We start from the raw sequence: 25233 nt of genomic DNA, 5'->3' as shown, positions 1-25233 counted from the left end.
GAATGCTATTTTTATTTCAGACGTTGCAGATTGTGGACAAGATGGACTGTTTCAAGAAGTGGCAGAAAGACATATCAAAATTTGTCTGGCAGGGCAAAAAGCCCAGAATTAAATTTAAGATTTTAACTGATGCAAAGGATAGAGGGGGGTTTGCCCTGCCGGACTTAAGACTCTATTATGAATCGGCAGCCTTTTGCTGGTTGAAACACTGGCTACTTCTTGAGAACACAGATATTTTGGATCTGGAAGGGTATGACAATAGCTTTGGTTGGCATGCATATTTATGGTACGACAAGGTAAAGGTGTATAAAGGTTTTAAAAACCATATTGTAAGGAAAGCATTGTATAATGTTTGGATCAGATACAAAGATTTGTTGGAAAGTAAAACCCCCAGGTGGGTGTCACCAATGGAAGCTAGGGAAGTAAAAAAGCTTAATATGGACTCTAAATGGCCAAAATATTATGAAATTTTAGAATATGATGGTGAAACGGTTAAACTTCAGAGTTATGAGAAACTAAAGCCCAAGGTTCGAGATTGGTTGCACTACCATCAGATAAATGAGACATTCAAACAGGACAGGAAAATAGGATTCCAGAAAGAGAGGTCAAAACTAGAAACAGAATTGTTGGAATCCAATACTAAGAATTTATCAAAAATGTATAACTTGCTGTTGAAATGGAACACACAGGATGAAACGGTGAAATCAGCTATGATTAAATGGGCACAGGATATTGGTCATGATATTATGTTTGCTGACTGGGAACAGTTATGGACCACCGGTATTAAATTTACTGCATGTAATGCTTTAAAAGAAAATATTATGAAAATGATCTATCGGTGGTACATGACCCCAGTCAAGCTTGCAAAAATTTATCACCTGCCTAACAATAAGTGTTGGAAATGCAATGAGACTGAAGGCACTTTTTACCACCTTTGGTGGACCTGCCCAAAGGTTAAAGCTTTCTGGGAAATGATCTATAATGAAATTAAGAAGGTCCTTAGGTGGACTTTTCCTAAGAAACCAAAGGCTTTTCTCTTGGGTATGGTTGGCCAATCGGTGTTAAAGAGGGATAGGATTTTCTTTATGTATGCCACTACAGCAGCAAGAATTCTACTGGCAAAGTATTGGAAGATGCAAGAATTACCTACTCTGGAAGAATGGCAAACAAAGGTGATGGACTTTATGGGACTGGCTGAAATGACGGGCAGAATCCGCGACCAGGGGAAAGAGACAGTGGAAGAGGACTGGAAGAAATTTAAAATATATCTTAAAAATTATTGCAAAATTGAGGAATGTTAAGATGTCAGGGGGTAAGAGGTAAAGAAATGCAGCAGTAACTAAAAAAAAACTAAAGGAAACTTTATGAAAGGGAATTAAGACAATTGACTTAAGGGTTGCTAAAGAATCATTAAACAAGGATGCAGGGAGGGGGAGGTATGGGGAAGTCAAAAGAAAGAAGGATATGAAATGATGAATTTGAAGTTATATTGGTTTAATTGTTTTGTGTGCTTTGATTTTCTTGTTTTTCTTCTGTTTGTCTTGTTCTGTTTTTATTATGTGTTTGAAAAACGAATAAAAATTATTTTAAAAAAAAAAAGAGAAGAAGGGGAGAAGATTCAGGGTTGTCGTCTATCCTCAAGGTGGAAGGAAGTCCTGTTCCAGGGAGGAGAGGAACATCATGAACCACCTATCCAGCCGTTGAAACCTCAGAGTTTCCCCATCGCATGAACGTTGTCGGCTGACAGTTGGGTTGGGGCCTTGATGGGGGAATAAGGAATAAAAGACACTGCTGGCTTCAGGAGGACATAATGAATTGCTTTTCATCCAGTCAGACCACTGGTCTATCTGTATTTTCCATCTCCGCATGTGTAACAACTCTAACTTATATATATATATATATATATATATATATATATATATATATATATATATGAATGACTGCACCTTTTTAACAATGTTTTCCTACCTCTCTCTCCCACTTATCGCTTAAATATTCCTTCCAGATTTCTTCTGGAAGGAAGCGAGGTGAGGATATTTATAGCAAGAGTAATTTTAAAAAAAAAAATGTTATTTAGGGGAATTGAATTTAATTCTAAATTATATTCAAGAAACGTTGGAGATTACAAGGGGTCAAAAAAAATGGATGTACCGTGCTATATTAGAAGCAAAAAAACTTGTTTTGATGAATTGGAAGAGCTGCAAAAAGATTCCACTGAGCACATGGATTGATGCTATGGACAGATTAGCTACATACGAACGAATTGCATGTCGACACAAAGTAAGAATTGATAAATATGAAGAAATAAATCTATATTTCAGCTAAACTTTGGAACTCACTGCCACTTGAAATCTGGAAGGCGCTTTCACTATGCACTTCTTGGTGCCTGCTAAAAACATCCTTTAGACAAGCCTCTCTGGATGTTTAGAAAGTTGATGGACGTTTTAATCTATTGTTATTTTTATTGTTCTTCATTTTCCCTTTGGATAATTTTATTGCTTTGTATCTTGCAAACTACTGTATTTTTCGCTCTATAGGACGCACTTTTTCCCCTCCAAAAATGAAGGGGAAATGTATGTGCGCCCAATGGAGCAAATGCAGGCTCCTTGGCTTCAGCGATAGCAACGCGAAGCCTCTGAAGCGCAAAGGGAGCTTCAGGGATAGCCGCCTGAAGCCTTTGGAGTGCAGTGGGAACTCGCACTGCGCTCCGAAGGCTTCAGGTTCCTTTAGCTGAAGCCGGGACAGCAAGACTCTCCTGGCTTCAGCCAAAGGAACCCAAAGCCTTTGGAGCACAGCACGAGGTCCTGCTGCGCTCCAAAGGCTTCAGCCATGCACCTGCCTGGAAGCTGGAGGAGGAACAGAAGGGACTCCTTCTGTTCCTCCTCCAGCTGCGCAGCGAGGCGCTAGCTGTCTTGGCTTGTGCCATGGCCGTGCACAACCCCTCCGGCAGGGAGAGGTTGCGCGCAGCCTGTATACTGCTCTTTGGGGCTGGGGGGGGGGGGGAATAAGATTTTTTTTCTTCTTGATTTCCCCGTCTAAAAACTGTGTGTGCCCTATGGAGCGAAAAATACGGTACTTTGACGGCCGTGAGTTGTTGTTCTTTCAACCCTCAAGCAGTGTATAAACGTTATGAAATAAGTAAATATTATCTGCACTGAGTGGACGCGGCTCTTCAACATTTAAGAAAAGGGACACCCCCCTAATCCGACCCGAAGAGATCAGAGATCGAATCCGGAACCTTCTACACAAAGCAGATCCTCGACCACTGAGCCAAAGTCCTGCCACAACATAGGAATCTGCCTCATGCATCTAGTTCAATATAGGTTGCACTGGCTGGCAGCATCTCCCCAGGGTTTCAGGCAAGGGTCTCTCCCAGCCTTGTCTGAACATGTTGGAAATTGAACCTGAGACCTTCTGCACTCCAAGCAGATGTCCTCCCTTCCACTGGTTGTTCTCCATAACATTTACCTAATTCAGAAGTTTGCGGAATTCACTCCAAACCAGTAGTTTCTCCCAGAAAAACAGATAAACTTTCCCGTTTGAAATCAACTGTGTGCATGTGAGGTTATATTGGGGGCTACTGTCTTCGAGAAATATGGTTTACTGTACACAGTAGTCTTCAAGGGAAGCTGTGCAGAAAATTATACCCTAAGAGAGTGTGCTCTTGCCCCTCTCATAGCTTCTACAAGCTTGGCCAGTGGGAAAATGGTTCTGCTTAATTCCTCCTCCTTGTTCCCAGAAATCAGCTGTGAAAAGATGGGAGGGTTGGTTCTAGGACTAAGGTGAAACCTCTTAATCTTCTTGGTTATTTTTGCTCTTGGATGCTGCGTGTCATTTAAGTTAACAACAACAACAACAACAACAACAACAACAACAACAACAAATGTATACCCCATCCATCTGGCTGGCTCCCAACAGAATTAATGATAATAATAATTAAAAAAGAGATAAAACATCAGACATTGAAAACTTCCCTGAACAGGGTTGCCTTCAGGTGTCTTCTAAAAGTCAGGTAGTTGTTTATTTCCTTGACATCTGGTTGGAGGGCATTCCACAGGGCGGGCACCAACACCGAGAAGGCCCTCTGCCTGGTTCCCTGTAACTTGTCACCTCACAGGGAGGGAACCGCCAGAAGGCCCTCGGAGCTGGACCTCAGTGTCTGGGCAGAACAATAGGGGTGGAGACACTCCTCCATGTATACTGGGCTGAGGCTGTTTAGGGCTTTAAGGGTTAAAGTTATAGTATCAAAATATGGGGGCGCGTTGTATGTTACTATATTTGCTATTGTTTTGCTATGTTATTGTAAAATTGTTTTGCAGCGTTTGTTTCAAGTGCATACCCCTACCAACTTTGCTGGTAAGCTGCTTTGAGCATAATTTTTTGGAGCTGGAAACTTGGCATGCAAATAAAACGAATGAGTGAAAATGAATGAAATGATGAACGTACTTTGCAGTGTGTGTGTGTGTGCGTTTTCTGACATTTCCATTGGCTCCTTCTACTTCCAGGATAGAACTACTTCCAGGATGGTCTGCATGGGGTTGCCAAGTCTTCATCCGTCCAGCGACTGACCAGACCAAGACCAGCTTAGCTCTGGCAAAATGGTGACCTCAAATTCCCTGGGCATATCTACATGGTGCCTAGGGAACAACTTGCACCTGAATATCAGCAAGACAAAGGAGATGGTGTTGGACTTTCGGAGGAAGAGAGGAGAACCAGCCCTGCTGTACATCGGGGAGGGCTGTGTGGAGAGAGTCTTTTCCTTTAAATTCCTGGGAGTTTATCTCAGTGAACACCTTACTTGGAAAATAAATACAACCCAGGTGGTTAAGAAAGCCCAACAGAGACTCCATCTCCTCAGCGTATTGCGGAAGAACGATGTCAATCAACATCTGATGATCTCCTTCTACCGGTCCACAATGGAAAGTGTCCTTTCATACTGCATCACGGTGTGGGACGCTGGTTTGACATCAACTGATAGAAAGTGCCTACAGAGGGTGGTGAATACAGCACAAGATATTATGGGCTGTCCCGTGAATCCGTTGGATGAAATAGCGGAAGAACGTTGCCTCAGGAGAGTGAGGAAAATTCTCAGGGATGAGTCACACCCTGGCCGGTACTTTCTTGATCTCCTGCCCTGGGGCAGAAGATATAGAAGCAGGATTAGTCGCACCAACAGGGTAAAGAACGGCTTCTATCCGTGGGCTGTTAGGCTGCTGAATGAAAAGATAACAACAGGGCAACTGCCTTTCGGGTTTGGTGTGTGTGTGTCAGTAAACGAGGGGAATTAAGACTAAGAGAGCTGAGTTGCGGGGTGCTCGTGTAATCTCACTGTATACAAGTTGTACAAGTGACAATAAAGTACCGTATTTCAATTTCAATTTTCTCAGCCGGTAAGAGACCAGGGAGGTAGTTAATTCATACCTTTTATACAGATCTTGGTAACAGCAATAATTACACTGTTAAGGCCTCAGATCGGTTGGTTCCTCCTCCTCCTCTTCAGTTCAGTTCCTCCTCTTCCTCTTGTAACAAAGAAGGATTCACAAACAAAAATTAATTTAAAGGGTATATCTAGATCTGAAGTGGCTGCATGAGATTTCAGAACTAGGGATTTCCACTTTTGTGAGTCAGTGTGTTTGGCTGTTAACCAGAAGGTTGGTGGTTTGAGCCCACCCAGGTATAAGTCCTGCAATGCAGGTGGTTGGACTAGATACCCTTGGGGTCCGTTCCACTCCCCCATTCTATGAATCTATTATTTCTCTCTGTGTGTGTCCCCCCAGCTCCCATTTTAATTTATTTTACTTTATGGAAGATACTATTTTGTAGTTGCACTTCAGTGTTCTCCATCTTTTACTGCTGCTTTCTTTCCTTTCTTTTTCAATGTAATTATTATTATTATTATTATTATTATTATTATTATTACAAAGTAATAATCATAAACAGATGGGCCACGGGGGTGGCGCTGTGGGTTAAACCACAGAGCCTAGCATTTGCCAATCAGAAGGTCAGTGGTTCGAATCCCCTCGACAGGGTGAGCTCCCGTTGCTCGGTCCCTGCTCCTGCCAACCTAGCAGTTCAAAAGAACCTCAAAATGCAAGTAGATAAATAGGTAGCGCTCCGGCGGGAAGGTAAACGGCGTTTCCGTGTGCTGTTCTGGTTCACCAGAAGCGGCTTAGTCATGCTGGCCACATGACCCGGAAGCTGTATGCTGGCTTCTTCGGCCAATAAAGCGAGATGAGTGCTACAACCCCAGAGTTGGCCACGACTGGACCTAATGGTCAGGGGTCCCTTTACCTTAATAATCATAAATAAATAAATAAATAAATAAATAAATAAATAAATAAATAAATGTGCACCCCACCACCGAGACCATTCCATTGCAACTTTCCAACCTCCCAAAATGTCAACACCTCTTGCGATGGTTTGACCCCTTTCCGTTTTAACAGTACACATTCTACAAACACCCTCCATATCGCCTCAGAATCATTTCTCCTGCATATTCCCCATCTTACCTTAATGGCACATGTTAATTTATCTTTAATAGCTATATCCCACACCTCTTTATGCCATTCTTCCATTTTATATTCTGCTTGCCCCCTTCACTTCCCCGCTATAATAATACAGTCATACCTCAGGTTGAATATGCTTCATGTTGAGCGCGTTCGAGTTGCGCTCCGCGGCAACCCGGAAGTAACAGAGCGCATTACTTCCGGGTTTCGCCGCTCGCACATGCACAGACGCTCAAAATGACATCACACACATGCGCAGAAGAGGTGAAGAGTGACGCACACGTGCGCAGACGTGCCATTGCTTGTTACGTTTGCTTCTGGTTGCGAACGGGGCTCCGGAACGGATCCCGTTCGCATCCCGAGGTACCACTGTACTGCCGCTTTCTGCCTTCATCCTTGCGAGCTGTTTTTAAGCCGCCCCACTTACGAGGGTGTTTTTAAATTTCTTTTCAGACAAAACGAGGCCACTGACTTTTGCAAATGCTTTATTGAGACATAAGAGCTGGAAGAGATGTGCGGAAACTCTCGAAGGGCATACTCTTCGCTCATTGGGACTTTGCATTGGGATGGAATAGCCTCGGTTGTATCTCCTGGACCAGTCCGTGATTCTTTGGAGACTGGAGAAGGACAGAGAGAAGAGGTTGGCCGAGGCTACATTGCTAACAGCGAGATTTCTTGCAGCGACGTTTCCGTCGGTGACGATGAGGGAAACTTGCTATGACACTCCCGCACCCAGGCCTCCAGCTCAGAACCCATCTGCCATTGATGCATCTGCACCCGTAACAGCTCCACTTTGCCTGCAACAGAAAGAGCGGCGAGGATTTTAATAGCAAAACATTGGAAAGGTGATGTAATCCCCACAAAAACTGATTGGCAGGCAAAGATGATAGAATATTCAGAACTTGCAAGGATGACTGGGAATATAAGAGGAGATTCTAACCAGAAATTTAGTAAAGATTGGAGAATGTTCGAAGAATATCTTAAAAAGCACTGTAATGACACAAATCTCCTGACAGATTTGGATTGAATCTTGAAGTTCGAGGAAATTATGAAGTAAAAAAATTTCATGGTAATTAACTGAAAAGAATAATAAATATGAAGTGTGTATAGACTAGTAAGATATAAAAAGCACAATGAGGTGAATCGGAAGTTAAAGGGTATGTAATGTCAAATGAGGTGTTGTTAGTCAGGGTCTATGGTCTGTTTATGTTGTCTTTCTTTTTTTTTACGTTCTATGTAAATTGTTTTGTAATAAAGAATCTTTTTAAAATAAAATAAAAAGTTAAACTAACGAATTGTATAAATTTGGAAATATAAATAAAAAATGAAAATAAAAGAAGGAAAGAAGAATGTGGTAGAGTGAAGTGAGAGGCAGATGGGGCTCATCCACCTGGGCAGGTAGCCCATCTCTGAGAAGGAAAAGTCCGATCCTAAACCAGACTGCCTTGTTACGCTACTGCTGTGCGCTGAACATGGGTCTAGCCCTGCACTGAGTTCGGAAGCTGCCTCTAGTATAGAAAACAGCAGCTAGGTGGGGCTCATTGAGACTCTGGCAGGACACAGACCCCTTGGACTAATATTTATTATTTATTATTTATTATTTATTATTTATTATTTATTATTTATTATTTATTATTTATTATTTATTATTTATTATTTATTATTTATTATTTATTATTTATACCCCTCCCATCTGGCTGGGTCTCCCCAGCCACCCTGGGCGGCTTCCAACAAAGTATTAAAATACAGTGGTCTGTTAAACATTAAAAGCTTCCCTAAAGAGGGCTGCCTTCAGATGCCTTCTAAAAGTCTGGTAGTTGTTTTTCTCTTTGACATCTGATGGGAGGGCATTCCACAGGGCAGGCGCCACCACCGAGAAGGCCCTCTGCCTGGTTCCCGCAGGGAACTTGGCTTCTCGCAGGGAGGGAACCGCCAAAAGACCCTCGGAGCTGGACCTCAGTGTCCGGGCTGAACGATGGGGGTGGAGACGCTCCTTCAGGTATACAGGACCGAGGCCGTTTAGGGCTTTCAAGGTCAGCACCAACACTTCGAATTGTGCTCGGAAACGTACTGGGAGCCAATGTAGATCTTTCAAGACCGGTGTTATGTGGTCTCGGTGGCTACTCCCAGTCACCAGTCTAGCTGCCGCATTCTGGATTACCGTATTTTTTGCTCTATAAGACTCACTTTTTCCCTCCTAAAAAGTAAGGGGAAATGTGTGCGCGTCTTATGGAGAGAATGCAGGCTGCGCAGCTATCCCAGAAGCCAGAACAGCAAGAGGGATTGCTGCTTTCGCTGCGCAGCGATCCCTCTTGCTGTTCTGGCTTCTGAGATTCAGAATTTTTTTTTTTCTTGTTTTCCTCCTCCAAAAACTAGGTGCGTCTTGTGGTCTGGTGCGTCTTATAGAGTGAAAAATACAGTAGTTGTAGTTTCTGGGTCACCTTCAAAGGTAGCCCCACATAGAGTGCATTACAGTAATCCAAGCGAGAGATAAGTAGAGCATAAGGCAAAACAGCTGCCCAGGCTACCTTTAAACCACCAAACCGTGCCCTAGTTACTATTGCAAGGGTATAAAGGACCAAATCATTCAGGTGCCCACACCAGCTCTCCATCCTCACCTGTATCTCCTGCTTGGCTGCATCCTTGGGGCCTTCATCGCCTTCCACCCAAATTGCCACTCTTGAAATTGGGTCTTCTGGTGGGGTGGCAGCCCCTCTCAGCACCAAGCCCACCGCTAGCGCCAGCAGCAGCCAGACGCACCACATCGTCCTCGAGGCGCTCCGAGGCGCCGCACGACTCTTCACGTCCGGATTTGGGGAGGGGAGAAGCTCTTGTTGATGACGGAGGAGGTGCGGGGAGAGAATGAGCCCCCAGAGGGAGAGATTTGGAAGGGAATGCATTCTGCAAGTGGGAAGGAAGTTTCCAAAGCAACTGCTTTTGCTGGAAAGGGGAACTGAATTCAAGGACTAAGTTGGGTAAGAATCTAGCAGAAGAGACATGGTACTAGTTTGTTACGGAAATGACAAAGGGGGGGAACATCTTTAAAGTTGTTACAATGTTATAAAAGGTCCATGAATAATACAGTGGTACCTCTGGTTACATACTTAATTCGTTCCGGACGTCCGTTCTTAACCTGAAACTGTTCTTAACCTGAAGCAACACTTTAGCTAATGGGGCCTCCTACTGTCGCCGGAGCACGATTTCTGTTCTCATCCTGAAGCAAAGTTCTTAACCTGAAGCACTATTTCATGGTTAGCGGTGTGTGTGACCTGAAGCATATGTAACCCGAGGTACCACTGTAATAGCTTAAAGGTCCCGGGCCCTAAGGAAGCCAAACTACCCTCCGCCAGGGCAGGGCCTTTTCAGTGATGGCTCCGACCTGGTGGAATGCTTTGTCCCATGAGACCAGGGCCCTGCAGGATTTAACCTCCTTCCGTCGGGCCTGTAAGACAGAGCTATTCTGCCTGGCCTTCCATATGAATTAGCCTGATCCTCTATTCCCTTTTCCTCTTTCCTCTTCTATGAACAAACCCTTTCTGGGACCCCACATTTAAATTCTTCCCTAGTCTCCTCGCTGGCCCTAGTAGGACCAACTTGGCCAGTTAGCCCTGGTCATCATTTGAGGTCTACTGACTGAGTTTGTTTGTTTGATTGTTTGTTTTTCCCCACAAATGACCCCTGAATTTTTGAATTTTATTGATATTGATGATGCTGTTTTTAAGTCGCATTTTAATCAATGTTTTATATTTGCTGTTAGCCGCCCTGAGCCCAGTTTTTAAACCAGGAAGGGTGGGATATAAATTAAAAAATATTTATTATTATTATTATTATTATTATTAAATATTGTGCCTGAATGTATCCTTTTGACTTGACAGCTCAGGGAAGATACCTAGCTTTATAAATCTATACAAAATCCAAACTTTAACTGACTCTCCTCATTCCAACGCCATTTTAACCCTTAAAGAAAGGTGAATTTGGGCTCCAACTCCCTCCATGAACCAGGAAGTCACGTAGGCAGCAGGAACAGGGCATCCCGTGCTAATTCCCCAAGCGTGAGAGCGCATACACGGCCCCCCAACCAGGGAGCGACCAGGGGGGCAACACTAGACATCCTCAGAGGCAGTTGAGCATGTCAGGTGTTCTGAAAGCCCATCTCCAGACCAGTCCCGAGGGCAAGGAGATTTAAAGAGTTTTATTGTTCTTTCGGTGTTGGGTCCTTAAGAGGTGTTGGGAAAGGTATATGAAAAAGTGACCTAATGTTGAACTTGTGTAACCCTTGTATAAAAGGTAAAGGGACCCCTGACCATTAGCTCCAGTCATGGCCGACTCTGGGGTTGCGGCGCTCATCTCGCTTTACTGGCCGAGGGAGCTGGCGTACAACTTCCGGGTCATGTGGCCAGCATGACTAAGCCGCTTCTGGCGAACCAGAGCAGTGCACGGAAACGCCGTTTACCTTCCCACTGGAGCAGTTCCTATTTATCTACTTGGACTTTTGACGGCTTTCGAACTGCTAGGTTGGTAGGAGCAGGGACTGAGGAACGGGAGCTCACCCCATTGCGGGGATTCAAACCGCCGACCTTCTGATTGGCAAGTCCTAGGCTCTGTGGTTTAACCCACAGTGCCACCCACGTCCCTTAACCCTTGTATACCTCTCCCCATTTGTGACATGCTAGTGACCCACCATGCGGGTGGCGCTGTGGTCTAAACCACTGAGCCTCTTGGGCTTGCCAATCAGAAGGTCGGCGGTTCGAATCCCCGCGACGGGGTGAGCTCCTGTTGCTCGGTCCCTGCTCCTGCCAACCTAGCAGTTCGAAAGCACGTCAATGTGCAAGTAGATAAATAGGTACCGCTCTGGCGGGAAGGTAAACGGCGTTTTCGTTCGCTGCTCTGGTACGCCAGAAGCGTCTTAGTCCTGCTGGCCACATGACCTGGAAGCTGTACGCTGGCTCCCTCGGCCTGTAAAGCGAGATGAGCACTGCAACCCCAGAGTCGTCCGTGACTGGACTTAACTGTCAGGGGTTCTTTACCTTTTTTTAGTGATGTAGTGATGATGTTTCAATGATGCTGCTCTAATTGTATTCTGGGGCAAAGAGGGAAGTTTTAAAAGAGGGTGACACCCTCTGCTCGGGGTTCTTACTCTAAGGTTACCAGATGTCCCCATTTCCCTGGATTTATGAATCAGTCCCCATACAAAATCCATTGGAGTTGAAAAGTGTCCCTGGATTCTTTGAAAAAAATCTGATAACCTTATCTTACTCCTGTGGGGACCTGTTGCACAACAATAAAGATCATGGTCTACTGACTGCTGTTTTGCTCCAAATTGCTTGGCTGGAACTTCCCCTTGGGAGCACGCTGCAACGCGGAAATATGCTCTGCCACTGCTTAATGGCACATGTTAAGGTGCAGTCGCAGACGACTCTGGGGTTGCAGCACTCAGCTCAGCCTGTCGCGGGGATTCGAACCGCCGACCTTCTGATCAGCAAGCCCTAAGCTCTGTGGTTTAACCCACAGCGCCACCCACGTCCCTATGGCACATATGAATTTATTTTTAATAGCTATATCCCACACCTCTTTATGCAATTCTTCCAATTTATATTCCGCCTGCCCCTTCCACTTCCCAACTATAAGAATATGACTGCTTTCTGCCTTCATCCTTGCGAGCTGTTTTTAAGCCGCCCCGCTTACGAGGGTGTTTTTAAATTTCTTTTCAGACAAAACAAGGCCACCGACTTTTGCAAATGCTTTATTGAGACATAAGAGCTGGAAGCACCGCAAGGAACCTCTGCAAGAGCCGACTCTGAGATTGTTGAGACTTTGCATCCTCAGTTGCATCTCCTGGACCAGTCCGTGCTTCTTTGGAGACTGGAGGGGGGCAGAGAGGAGAGGGGCTGCCAAGGGTATGTTGCTAACAGGGAGTGTTCTTGCAGCGACCTTTCCATGCGGCATGTTCAGGGATACCTCCTGCTATGGAACCGCCGCATCCAGGCCTCCAGGTCAGAACCCATTTGCCATTGACGCATACGCACTCGGAACAGGTGCTCCTTGCCTGCAACAGAAAGAGCCAAGGTTGGCAATGAGGATACTACTACTACTACTACTTATTATTATTATTATTATTATTATTATTATTATTATTATTTATTATATATACGCCGCCCATCTGGCTGAGTTTCCCCAGCCACTCTGGGTGGCTTCCAATCAAGTGTTAAAAACAAAACAGCATTAAATATTAAAAATTTCAATGAACAGGGCTGCCTTCAGATGTCTTTTAAAGAGAAGATAGGTGCTTATTTCCTTCACATCTGAAGGGAGGGTGTTCCACAGGGCGGGCGCCACTACCGAGAAGGCCCACTGTCTGGTTCCCTGTAACCTCACTTCTCGCAATGAGGGAACAGCCAGAAGGCCCTCGGAGCTGGACCTCAGTGTCCGGGCTGAACGATGGGGGTGGAGATGCTCCTTCAGGTATACTGGACCGAAGCCGTTTAGGGCTTTGAAGGTCAGCACCAACACTTTGAACTGTGCTCGGAAACGTACTGGGAGCCAATGCAGATCTCTCAGGACTGGTGTTATGTGGTCCCGGCGGCCACTCCCTGTCACCAGTCTAGCTGCTACATTCTGGATTAGCTGCAGTTTCCAGGTCACCTTCAAAGGTAGCCCCACATAGAGCGCCTTACAGTAGTCCAAGAGGAAGATAACCTGAGCATGCACCACTCTGGCAAGACAGTCTGAAGGCAGGGAGGGTCTCATCCTGCGTACCAGGTGGAGCTGGTAGACAGCTGCCCTAGGCACAGAATTAACCTGCGCCTCTATGGACAGCTGTGAGTCCAGAATGACTCCCAGGCTGCACACTCCCAGGATGGGGTGAAAACAGTGTGGCTAGCAACGGGTGTGGGGGATGAGCCCCCTAAGCAGGGCCAGCAACAGGTTCAATGAAAGATCCATTCAAGTTGGCACCCTCTCCTCCACGGGTGGTTTTTAACCAGAGGTTGGGTGGCTATTTTAGCCATCATTTTAGGGGATGAAACTTTGCAAATTTCTTCATTGAGTGGCCTTCAAAATGTGGCTTATTTGGGTATGAGGAATTCAAATCTACTCTTATTTTTGTGACTGGGCAACATTTAGCTTGGCATCGTCATCAATTTATTTGTACCCCGCCCATCTGGCTGGGCTTCTAGCAAAATATTAAAATACAAGAATTCATAAAATGTTAAAAGCTTCTTTAAACAGGGCTGACTTCAGATGTCTTCTAAAAGTCAGATACAGTGGTACTTTGGGTTACATACGCTTCAGGTTACATACACTTCAGGTTACAGACTCTACTAACCCAGAAATAGTGCTTCAGGTTAAGAACTTTGCTTCAGGATAAGAAGAGAAATGGGCTCTGGTGGCACGGTGGCAGCAGGAGGCCCCATTAGCTAAAGTGGTGCTTCAGGTTAAGAACAGTTTCAGGTTAAGAATGGACCTCCGGAACGAATTAAGTATTGTATTTTTTGCTCTATAAGATGCACCAGAGCACAAGACGCACCAAGTTTTTGGAGGAGGAAAACAAGACAAAAAATATTCTTAATCTCAGAAGCCAGAACAGCAAGAGGGATCGCTGCGCAGTGAAAGCAGCAATCCCTCTTGCTGTTCTGGCTTCTGGGTTAGCTGCGCAGCCTGCATTCTCTCCATAAGACACACACACATTTCCCCTTACTTTTTAGGAGGGAAAAAGTGAGTCTTATAGAGCAAAAAATACGCTACTTAACCCGAGGTACCACTGTAGTTGCTTATTTCCTTGACATCTGGTGGGAGGGCGTTCTACAGGGCAGGTGCCACCACCCAGAAGGCCCTCTGTCTGGTTCCCTGTAACCTCACTTCTCGCAGGGAGGGAACCGCCAGAAGGACCTCAGAGCTGGACCTCAGGGTCCGCGCAGAACATTTGATGAGGAAGCATATTAACTTCTTTCGGAAAACCAAAGAATTTTAATGTTGCCTTCTTGAAATGTCAGGCAATGCTAAACAATAATAGGTTTGAACTGAAAAGCTTTATAATGTGAAAATAAGGAACTGATTTACGTAAAAGGAGGTAATTATTATAAAAAAGAGGTTTTAAGGTAAAAAAAGTGGTTATAGAAATGTGAGAATTTAGTAAAAGATGTTTGGAAGTCAGAAAGAGGGGGGGGGAGTCGATGCTCTGTTTGAGCAACGCTTTAAGTTATAGATCCGTAAAATGAGATGTAAATAAATATGGAAACTTAATAAAAATTCTTTTTTAAAAAAAAACAATAATAGCGGCAATCAATAATAATAATATGATTGCAAACCCTTGGCAATCACAGTTAGTGATTTCTGTTCCGGTTTACACACATTGTGCTTGCCCAGCAAGGCCAAACAACAGGTACAGAAAGAGAACAGAGAAGACACCTTTCTGATTTCAACAGGCAGGGAGTTCAAAGTGTGGGTGTGGCCAAACAAAAAGATTCTTAGAAATGCGGAATGAACATTATGTGGCTCTTGCAACAGTGCCAGGAATCTTAGAGGAAATTCCCAGGTGAATCATCCAGCGATACAACTCCGCGGGGGAATTGCACAACACCCTCGCTGGTTGCAGAGACCAAGAAGGATCGCAGGAGAATCGGAAGCTGCCTTAACATACAGAGTCAGTTGTTGTTGTTTAGTCGTTTACTCATGTTCGACTCTTCGTGACCCCCTGGACCAGAACACGCCAGGCACTCCTGTCTTCTCCTGCCTCCCGCAGTTTGGTCAAACTCATGTTCGTCGCTTCGAGAACACTGTCCCACCATCTCGTCCTCCGTCATCCCCTTCTCCTTGTGCCCTCCATCTTTCCCAACATCAGGGTCTTTTCCAGGGAGTCTTCTCTTCTCATGAGGTGGCCAAAGTCTGGGAGCCTCAGCTTCAGGATCTGTCCTTCCAGTGAGCACTCAGGGCTGATTTCCTTCAGAATGGAGAGGTTTGATTTTCTTGCAGTCCACGGGACTCTCAAGAGTCTCCTCCAGCACCAGAATTCAAAAGCATCCATTCTTCGGCTTTCAGCCTTCTTTACGGCCCAGCTCTCACTTCCATACATCATTACTGGGAAAACCATGGCTTTAACTATAGGGACCTTTGTTGGCCTCTGCTTTTTAAGATACTGTCTAGGTTTGTCATTGCTTTTCTCCCAAGGAGCAGGTGTCTTTTAATTTCGTGACTGCTGTCACCATCTGCAGTGATCATGGAGCCCAAAGAAAGTAAAATCTCTCACTGCCTCCACTGACTCTATAACAGAGTCAGTTATACTAATGTAAAAATCTATATACAAAGCTTAAAAGATATGCATTAAACATTTGCCCCTTTTAAAAAAAATTCAAAGACCTTGGCTTGTTTGTTTGTTTGCAGGATTACAAGGAAGCACAAATGAGAACTCTCTGGATTTGGTCAGCCAATCAGCTACAAATCCACCTAACAGCTACCTTGTCCCTTCCCACTTGACTTGGAAAGTCTAGTCTGGAGTCAGTGCTGGATTACTCAAAGGCAGGCTGACATAAGAGGAGCCTGCAGGATCAGGCCCACGGACCTGATCCTGGGCCTTTCTCCGTGTGTGGCAGAGCCTTCCGGGTCTGCAATGATTTCCTTTTCACCTGGGTAGTTGTTATCACTCCATGATTCATTCACCTGGGAACTTCCTCCAGGATTCCTGGCACTGCGGAATTCACATTGTCCCAGGCGCCGAATAATATTCATTCTACATTCGTAAAGGATCAATATTTACCTTAGTGTGGCCGCACCCAGACGTTGGCACTCCTCCCTGCCGACTGACATCAGTCTGGCACCTTCACTAGAATCTTTTCAGCGCCTCTTTAAAACACCCTCCCTTCAGATGTGAAGGAAATAAGCAGCTATCTTATCTTTAGAAGACATGTGAAGGCAGCCGCTCAGAGTGGCTGGGGAGACTCAGACAGATGGGCGGGGTATAAATTATTATTATTATTATTATTATTATTATTATTATTAAGAATGTTTAGCTTATTGTTTATTTTAATCATTCCCCAAAGATGTTAAGCAGCTGCTTTTCACTGTTCTTATCGGAAATTTGTAGTTTCATCCTTTTCATAAACCACTTTGGATTTTTAATTTTTAAAAAATAATTACAATCAGGTGGTGTGTAATTTTTTCAGACTAAATAAATAAATGACAGATCGATTGACGGAATTTCCAGCTGAGTTTGATCTTCGGTGATTCATTCACACATGGCCAGTCGCCACAAGAGGGACATGTTTGCCCAAATCTTTCAGCTTATTCAGCCATCTAATCTTTCCCGTTCTTAATTCAAAGTGTTGGTGCTGAACTTTCAAGCCCTAAACGGCCTCGGTCCTGTATACCTGAAGGAGCGTCTCTACCCCCATCATTCTGCCCGGACACTGAGGTCCAGCTCCGAGGGCCTTCTGGCGGTTCTCTCTGAGGAGATTTCACCCCTCCCATATCCAAGAATCTCCTGAGGAGCTGCTGACTCTCCAGAGAGGAGGAGGCGTGTCCTGCTATCTACTTATTCTGCCCAGCACCACATGTGTGTGTGAGTCAGTCAGTGTGTCGGAGAGAGAGAGTGCTAGAGATCGTGTTTAGAGATAAGGTTGCTGCTAAGAGCAGCTGCAGGCACTCAGAGTAGCATTGATTTATGCTCAGAATATTCAGCTCTGTATATAGTGTTGTATCATAGTTGTAGTTATAGAATAAAAGGAAGATATTCTACAGAGCTGCTCTCCGAGTGGTTTATACTCTGCAAGACTCTGCAAAACGCTGCTGCGCAACGACTGTTTTATTGTGCAAGTGAATCCGGTGCTCTCAGCTCTAAGCTGTGAGTCCACAGCACTGTGACCTGTTCCTGTGAGAAAGGTGGTCTCTGGCAGTGCTACCCAGCTCACCTAGCCCAGTCGGGGTTGAAGTGCATGAGTTCAGTTGGTACACTGGCTCAAGGGCGATGCTGACATCCTCATTGCGAGAAGCAAAGCTACAGGGAAGCAGGCACAGGGCCTTCTCAGTGGTGGCGCCTGCCCTGTGGAACGCCTTCCCACCAGATGTCAAAGCGATAAACAACTACCTGACATTCAGAAGAGATCTTAAGGCAGCCCTGTTCAGGGAAGTTTTTAATGTGTGACATTTTAGTGCATTTTTGGTCTCTGTGGAAGTCGCCCAGAGTGGCTGGGGAAACCCAGCCAGATGGGTGGGGTACAAATTATAAATTATTATTATTATTATTATTATTATTATTATTATTATTCCTTTCAGTTTTGCGCCAGAGATGTGGGACTGAACCCGTTTGGTGGGCTGGATTACTATCTGTCACCTCCACCCAGCTGGGCAGATGGGCGGGGCCACACACCTGCCAATCACCTGACATCACAATGCCGCCAGGTCACCTGCGTCTCACTGCGCTGCAGATCAGCTGACGTTTGCGTCTGCCGGAGTACTGGGTGAGTCCCGTGGGCCTAGCTGTGATCTTCCCTGCCCCACAAGTGGCATCAGGGGCCGGGCAAGTTAGCGTGGCTTGGCCAAATGGCCTCAGAAGCCCAATGGACCTAATTAAGTCTATGGGGTGGAGATTCCCCACACAGAAAGGTGCCAGGGCCAAGCTTGGCTTGATGCTGTGACTTCCCTCTCCCAGAACCATAGAACTGTAGAGTTCGAAAGGACCACAAGGGTCAGTTACTCCAACTCCCTGCAATGAAGGAATCCTTTCCTCCTGACTTGTCGTCTTCTTCTTTGGCGATCCCTCGTAGCCGAGTAAGATCGTCTTCCATAAACACGGTTTTAACAGTGAGTCCGTAAGTGACTGTGGAGGCCAATTCTGGATCCACACGTCCTTCCACATTGGTTTCCGGGCGGGAGTTGATCCTGGTGAGGGTTTGCCAAGCGTTCCTTCCTCTTATCACGTTTCTCCCTTGCGTCCTGAGTTCGAGTGTCTTCAAAGCCCATGACGCCTTGGGTAAAGGCTGTTCTCCAACTGGAGCGCTCGCAGGCCAGTGTTTCCCAGTTGCTGGTGTTTATACTACTGTACATCTTTTAATATTTGCCTTGAGAGAGTCTTTAAACCTCTTTTGTTGACCACCAGCATTACGCTTTCCATTTTTAAGTTCGGAATAGAGTACAGTGGTACCTCGGGTTAAGTACTTAATTCGTTCCAGAGGTCCGTTCTTAACCTGAAACTGTTCTTAACCTGAAGCACCACTTTAGCTAATGGGGCCTCCCACTGCCACCGCATGATTTCTGTTCTCATCCTGAAGCAAAGTTCTTAACCCAAGGTACTATTTCTGGGTTAGTGGAGTCTGTAACCTGAAGCGTATGTGTCAGAGCTGCCTCTAGGTCCCAGCTCACAGAGGACCAACGCCAGGCTGTCGTTATGTACAAAAGTCTTTATTGAGGTTCAGTTTCCATTTCAAAGCCGTAGCGCGCAGCTCTACGTCTTAAACCCTAGACCGGCGAAGTCCCGTCTGAATCTCCTCCCCTCTGACACCAGTTTAAGATCCTAGCCCTGCTCCACCTTTTCCGCTGCTCTCTCCTCCTCTGGGTCCTCCTGCCCGCTGGGGCATTGCCCTTTCTGGACTCTTCCGACACTGAGTCGCTTAGCTCCTCCCCCTGCCTTCGGCGGGCTTTAGGACCCAGTTCCCAATCCTCATTCTCTGCTGTCCCACGCTCCTGTACATTTGAACTTGCCTCTCGCGCCAACCCAGTGACCTTCCTCCTGACCGTTACACTACTTCTGTCACTGCTTCCCTCTTCCGGGATACTGGCCGGATCTGACCTCCCCTCCGTTGTCTGACTCTCCGATGGAGGCGTGGTCAGCCCTGACTCCTCTCCTCTCCCTGCTGGGGGAGACGCTACTCCCGATACCTGTGACTCTTCCCCCCCACTATGCTCTGGTGGGGAAGCTGGTCCTGATTTCCAACTGCTGCTCTGGGAGTCCCCGCTGGCCCCTTGCTTCTGGGGTGTCCCCCTTGGGACCCCCCTTGCCCTGGCCACCGGCGCCCCCTTCTGTGAATCTTCCGATTCGCTGGAGAGGCTCATGGAATCTCTCGGGCCACTGTCATCTTCTCCTACGCTGCCCTCAGATTCTTCCCCTTCGCTCTCCATCTCCCCTCTTCCCTGTGCTTCTGCTCCTGAACCCCTGACAGTATGTAACCCAAGGTACCACTGTAGTTGCTTTGGAAGACGATAATCAGGCATCAGCACAGCATAAAACCTGTAATGATCTTTGGAAGGAAACTGACCATTGGAAGATGCTCCCAAGGGTACGGATAATTGGTCCTACTGCTCAGATTAATATAACTGCCAATACTAAATCACCCCGCATTACTTTTGTCATACAGTAAGCCCGCAACTTATGCAAAGGTTCGTTTTCCCCCCAAAAAACTTGAAGTCAGGAAGACCAAAAACGGAGCCATTTTCTAAAAAAGTAAAAAAAAAAACACCAGCAAATTGTTGTTGTTGTTGTTGAATTTATATACCGTATTTTTCGCTCTATTGGACGCACTGGACCATAGGACGCACCGGACCATAGGAGGGGGAGAATAGGCGGGGATTTTTTTTTTTTTGTTCTCCCCCTCAAAAACAAGGTACGTTCAAGATTTATTTACAAAAGTATTGTAATTTGGCAGAAGACTAAGAAGGATGCTAGATCATAAATAACTGCCTACCATTGAATTAGACTTGAATTTGATGATAAGTGAGATTGAGGAAAATATAAAATTTCTGGAGAATTATTAGATTAAATTAATTGAATGAGATTTAAGAATGTAAACAAGATGATAAATTGCTGGAAAAAGGTTATAATGATGTAAGTGGGAGCGGGAGACGTGAGTGAGTCCAAAGAAGTTATGAAAAAACCTGTTATGATCCATGTTATATTGTTTATCATTTCTGCATTTTGTATTTATCTAAAAATTTCAATAAATATTTATAAAAAAAAAACAAAAACAAGGTACGTTCAAGGTGCGTTCAAGAGCAGGCCTCACCCCTGCCCCCCGAGCTTGTGGGGCTGGCGGTGGGGGGAAGCGCTGCTTTCCCCTACCACCAGCCTCAAAGATCCCTGAAGCCTTTGGAGCGCAGCTGCCCTCCAAAGGCTTGAGGCTTTGGGGACATCCTTTGTAGCCTCCGCAGGGCGGTGGGATGCTTTCACCCCGCAGCCCTGCGGAGGCTTTGCGCAGCCCTCCCGAAGCTGGAACAGCGAGATGGAGGGCTGCACACGCCCCGTCTCGCTGTTTTGGCTCTGGGGACAGCAGGCTGCTATCCGCAAGCCTTTGGACCCTGGCGGGAACCACACTCCCCAGTTCCCGCCGGGCTCCGCAGGCTTGCGGATAGCTTCCTGAAGCCTGAAATGCGAGAGGGGCCTGCATTCGCTCCATAGGACGCACACACTTTCCCCCTTCATTTTTGGAACGGAAAAAGTGTGTCCTATAGAGCGAAAAATACAGTACCACCCTATACCTGGGGGTCTCAGGGCAGTTCACAGAGTAAAATCAAGATATAAAACCACAAAATACCTAACCAGAATAAAAACAACAAGCAAATAGCCCCCCTCCCCCCAAAAAAAAACACAGTTTAAAAGGGCATAGGATGTTAAATTGGATCAACCAAAGGCCTGGTTAAAAAGGAAGGTTTTTGCTTGGTGCCTAAAGATGTATAATGAAGACACCAGGCGAACGTCCCTGGGGAGAGCATCCCACAGATGGGGAGGCACTGCAGAAAAGGCCCTGTTCTCGTGTTGCCACCTTCCGGACCTCTCGAGGAGGAGGCACAAGAAGGAGGGCCTCAGAAGATGATCTCAGGGTCCGGGTAGGTTCATAAGGGGAGAGGTGTTGGGGTCCTGAGCCATTTAAGGCTTTATAGGTTGTGGGCTTTCTGTACTCCTCCCCAACTTAGTTGCTGCCTTTTTTCCCCTTTCCAGCTCCCCTAGGCAAAGGGGATGTTTCAGGGAACTTCCTTGGTCCTTAAACCCCTGCCCCTGATTTTCATTCTTTCCCTGCAATTCCTCCGCCATCCACAGGAGCTTCTCCCCTCCCAAATCTGGACGTGAAGAGTCGTGTGGCGCCTCGGAGCACCTCGAGGGCGATGCGGTGCTTCTGGCTGCTGCTGGTGCTAGTGGTGGGCTTGGTGCTGAGAGGGGCTGCCGCCCCACCAGAAGACACAAATTCAAGAGGGGCAGGCGATGGCAGCCCCAAGGATGCAGCCAAGCAGGAGGCACAGGTGAGGGCACAGAGCAGATGAGCAGGCTCTCTGGGGCACCAAGTTGTTTGAAATAGAAACTTGGAAATGACTTTCCAGCTCATAGGCAGCCTGGGCCGCTGTTTCACCTAGGTGAGATGTTTGTGTCCTGCCAGGGTCTCACTGAGCACCCATTTAGCTGTTGCACTCTGTACTAGAGGCAGCTTCTGAACCAAGCACAGGGACAGCCCCAAATATAGTGTATTGCAGTAATCTTGTTGGCATCCGTCTGTCTTGAGGGAGGGGAGGAATCCTGCACTAGTACTCAGCATCCTAAGGCATTGCGGGAAACCGAAAGCAGGGCTAGGCTCAGCTTCTTGGTTCTGCCACTGCAACCAGAGAACCACATCCGGGGGCCACTAACAGAAGACAAATGGCCCTCCTTGAACCTGACCCTCATTGGGGACTCGGAAATCCCACCCCTTGAATGACCAAGTGGCCTCTTCCCATTCTCTTTCTTTCCATATCATTTTTATTAAACCTCCAAAAATATTCCTCTCTCTCTCTCTCTCTCTCTCTCTCTCTCTCTCTCTCTCTGTGTGTGTGTGTGTGTTATTGACTTCCCACCCCTCCGTTCCTAATGTTTGTTTTTACTCCTTTTTGCTGTTTTACAACAGGTTTTAATTTTCTAAATCCCGCTGTCATTAATTCTTTCGATAATCCACTGCTTATATTTCAATATAAGCGGGCAGAGGGCCTTCTCAGTAGTGGCACCTGCCCTGAGGAACACCCTCCCATCAGATGTCAAGGAAATAAACCACTATCTGACTTTTAGAAGGCATCTGAAGGCAGCCCTGTTTAGGGAAGTTTTTAATGTTTGATGTTTGATTGTATTTTTAATATTCTGTTGGGAGCCACCTAGAGTGGCTGGGGAAACCCAGCCAGATTGGTGGGGTATAAATAATAAAATTAATAATAATAATAATAATAATATTCTCTGCCAGCAACTTCATGTATGGGTGATAATTTGACAGATAATCCATCCGTGGTCTCCACTCTCTCTTAAACATTTTGCCATTACGTCCCCTTCGTTTTTGCAGTCCATTCCAGCATAGCCCATCAGTTTCCTAAGCCATTCCTCCTCCGTTGGAACTTCCCCTTCTGTGCATTATCAAGTTCTAGCTCAGGAATAGGCAGACTCGGCCCTCCAGCTTTTTGGGGGACTACAACTCCCATCATCCCTGTTAGCTAGGTATGATGGGAGTTGTAGCCCCAAAACAGCTGGAGAGCCGAGTTTGCCTAAGCCTGTTCCAGCAGCTGTTGGCGGCCTCTTCGCCTTCTCACTGCCTCCCACGGATCTTTCCGCTGCAGGAAGCGAAGGTGATTCACGGCATGTGCTACGTGGCCAGATGCGTCAAAGGGCACTGGGACGTCAGATGGAAGTCTGGGTGCAGGACCAGTTTGATCCACCCCCATCGCCTTCATCCGCCAAGAGGCGCTTGCAACCATCATGGCAGCTAGCAAGGCATCCTTTGTAGCCTCTCTTCTCTCCCCCAAACCAGCCTTCTAAGACGCGCACAGACCGGTCCGGGAAATGCGAACGAGAGCGGCCAATCTTGGCGCAAAGGCGCAGCAACGCCAGAACATTGCCTCTCCATCTCCTGGAGAGGTTCGCCACGACGCTTCCGTTTAAAACTTGCCAAGCACACTTTGCACAGACGCTGCCTCCCACAGAATCAGACCATTGGTCCACAAAGTTCAATGCTTTCTACACGGACAGGCGGTTTCTCGGAGGGCTGGAGGGAGCCCAGCGTCAAACCCACCCAGGATTGAGTTAAGCATCTTCCAGCTTTGGCTAGGAGGGGACCTGCCCACCGCCAATACCCACCAGCCGTTTCCCCCAGCAGGGAGAATAGCACGATCGACGCTATTCCACATTTTTCGTTCATTTTTGCCTAGGTACTTCTGTTCTGTGTCTGCTTAGGTTTCGTTTAGACGTACGTGCACCTTGTCATTTCTCTCATTAATAAATCATCGCCCGTAAGAGTGCTTACTGCCTTTGGATCCTTAAAAGAACAAGGCAAAAAACATCAACACCCGGGCAGGGCAACCAGCAAATCCCTGCATTCCCAAAGATGCTAGGTTGGTTCAGCCTTCCTACTGACGTGGGATTTCTGTTGGGGTCATTATCTGGGAGGCCAGTGCCACAAAAATGTGGACCACCACAAAACTGGTGAGAAACAGCTTAGCAGGAACCGAGTAGCTGAAACAACTCCAGGTAAGGCGCGAGGAGGGCTCTTCACGTACAGTAAGAAAATAGGATTGAGTAAGGGTCTTCAAGGGATGCAGGTGGCGCTGTGGATTAAACCACAGAGCCTAGGACTTGCCGATCAGAAGGTCGGTAGTTCGAATCCCTGCAACAGGGTGAGCTCCCGTTGCTTGGTCCCTGCTCCTGCCAACCTAGCAGTTCAAAAGCATATCAGAGTGCAAGTAGATAAATAGGTACCGCTCTGGTGGGAGGGTAAACGGCGTTTCCGTGCACTGCTCTGGTTCGCCAGAAGCGGCTTAGTCATGCTGGCCACATGAACCGGAAGCTGTACGCCGGCTCCCTTGGCCAATAAAGTGAGATGAGCTCCGCAACCCCAGAGTCGGCCACGACTGGACCTAATGGTCAGAGGTCCCTTTACCTTTACCTAAAGGTTACTTATCTCCTTGGCTCCAAGGTCACATGTCGTATCAGAGTGCAAGTAGATAAATAGGTACCGCTCTGGTGGGAGGGTAAACGGCGTTTCCGTGTGCTGTTCTGGTTCACCAGAAGCGGCTTAGTCATGCTGGCCACATGACCCGTAAGCTGTACACCGGCTCCCTTAGCCAATAAAGTGAGATGAGCACTGCAACCCCAGAGTCGGCCACGACTGGACCTAATGGTCAGGGGTCCCTTTACCTTTAAGGGTTTTCAAGGGCTGTGGCTGCATGAGAGATAGCGTCAAGTACTGGAGTTCCCCTCTCCCTTCTGGTGGCTTACCAATAAGAATTAACAAGCATCTGGTAGATTTATAGTCCTTTTATTGCATTATGTTACAAGCACAAACAGGCAACCCTGGAGATCAGTTGCCTACTCTGACTCCTGCCCACTTCCACAGCAAGAAGCATGCCAATGACAAGTCTCTCCCCCCCACGTCTCCTTTGATCTCTGACACGCTCGAACCTCCAAGTTCGGGGGGAGGGAGGGGGTTCCCCCTACTCTCAATTGATGTCTTGCCCAGCTGCTCCCTCCCTTCTGGTTGCTTAGCTACTATCTCGTAGCTGGGTAGCTCCTCCCTCAACTGTGCAGCTTCTGTGTCTGCCTGTCTCTCTGCTTCTGGATACGCTAGAAGCAGGGCTTGGAGACCCCAGCCTATGGAATTGTATCAATCCTTCTGTTAATGGTGTTTTATCATGGTGCGGCAGTTCGTCTTCCTATTGATCAGTGGTGCATGCATTTTAACATCCCATGACAGGCGGCACACCCCACCTCCGCCCTGTGCGCCACAATTTAATTCTGCAGTTC

The 25233-nt window shown here is 46.6% G+C and overlaps 2 long non-coding RNA genes across 4 annotated transcripts in view; one reads left to right on the top strand and one right to left on the bottom strand.

Moving 5' to 3' along the window:
* LOC307199303 overlaps nucleotides 1–25233 on the bottom strand; it is a 270585-nt gene that overhangs the window by 242246 nt on the left and 3106 nt on the right. The window lies entirely within an intron of this gene.
* Nucleotides 17762–24362, top strand: LOC307199325. The gene is made up of 3 exons (XR_013831874.1): nucleotides 17762–17956; nucleotides 21526–21725; nucleotides 23055–24362. It is a non-coding gene; the product is annotated as an uncharacterized lncRNA (long non-coding RNA).

This window comes from Podarcis cretensis, assembly GCF_951804945.1.
Source record: "Podarcis cretensis genome assembly, chromosome: 12".
Taxonomy (NCBI): Eukaryota; Metazoa; Chordata; class Lepidosauria; order Squamata; family Lacertidae; genus Podarcis; species Podarcis cretensis.
Note: the sequence above shows the minus strand (reverse complement) of the source record. Positions and strands in the feature narration are given on the sequence as shown.